This window comes from Phyllostomus hastatus, unplaced genomic scaffold (assembly GCF_019186645.2).
Source record: "Phyllostomus hastatus isolate PE091 unplaced genomic scaffold, TTU_PhHast_1.1 phas_scaffold_501, whole genome shotgun sequence".
NCBI lineage: Eukaryota > Metazoa > Chordata > Mammalia > Chiroptera > Phyllostomidae > Phyllostomus > Phyllostomus hastatus.
The window spans coordinates 43,436,664-43,437,531 of NW_025334033.1; positions in this window are offsets into that span (position 1 = coordinate 43,436,664).

The window sequence follows — 868 nt, forward strand, 5'->3', positions numbered from 1 at the left end:
AGGCCACAGCCTCAAAGCAGCACTGCCAGTATATGGGTAGGTGGGTTTTTATGTATCCTGAGCTAACGTGAACAGCTACCAGCAATGAACACAAGTGAATGGAATGTAAATCTAAGTGATTATAATTTTATATCAGTGTAACCAGTGATTGTCTTATCAAGTAGTGAGACAGAGAGAGTGGAGATAGTAGGAATGTCTATTGCCACAGTATTAAAGTTTATGGGAGTATATAATCACCAACTGTTTACTAAGCATCTCATGCTAAGTAAGCTGTGGGGATAAAACAAAAGAATATATGAGACATTCTCAATCATGTGTCACCTAGAGTGCTTATATCAGCATTGGAAGGAAAGAACTACAATCTCTACATCAACGCAGTTGCGAGAATTACAACATGATTTGAAAAGTGAGAAGAGTAACTGTAAAAATATCAATTGAATACCCATTGACACAAAGCAGTTTCTTTGCTTTAAGCGATATTACTTTTGAGTCTTTATAAAAGGTGGTGGTTTATACACATTACTCCTTAAAAATCCTCTTAACCCCTGATTTTCTAGTTATGCAGAACAAAAATTTGAGAAGCTTATTTCCAAGCTTCCTCGCCTACTCCTCCCTACCCCAATCAACTTAGTCCCACCTGGAACAAAGAGCACTTCCCTGTGGAAGTGACCCTAATTATTCCAATTAAACAAAAAACTATAGTGAAGGAGTCAGTTCATGGAATACACCCCCTGACTCCCACCCGCACCCCCACCCCTGGGCAGCTTTGCTTTGGATACTCCAATTAGCCACCACAGCAAAGGCTGTCGCTAGGTGGCCGTTAGAACGCCGATGCCCAAGGCCCCGGGGTCCGGGTCCGCTGCCCGCC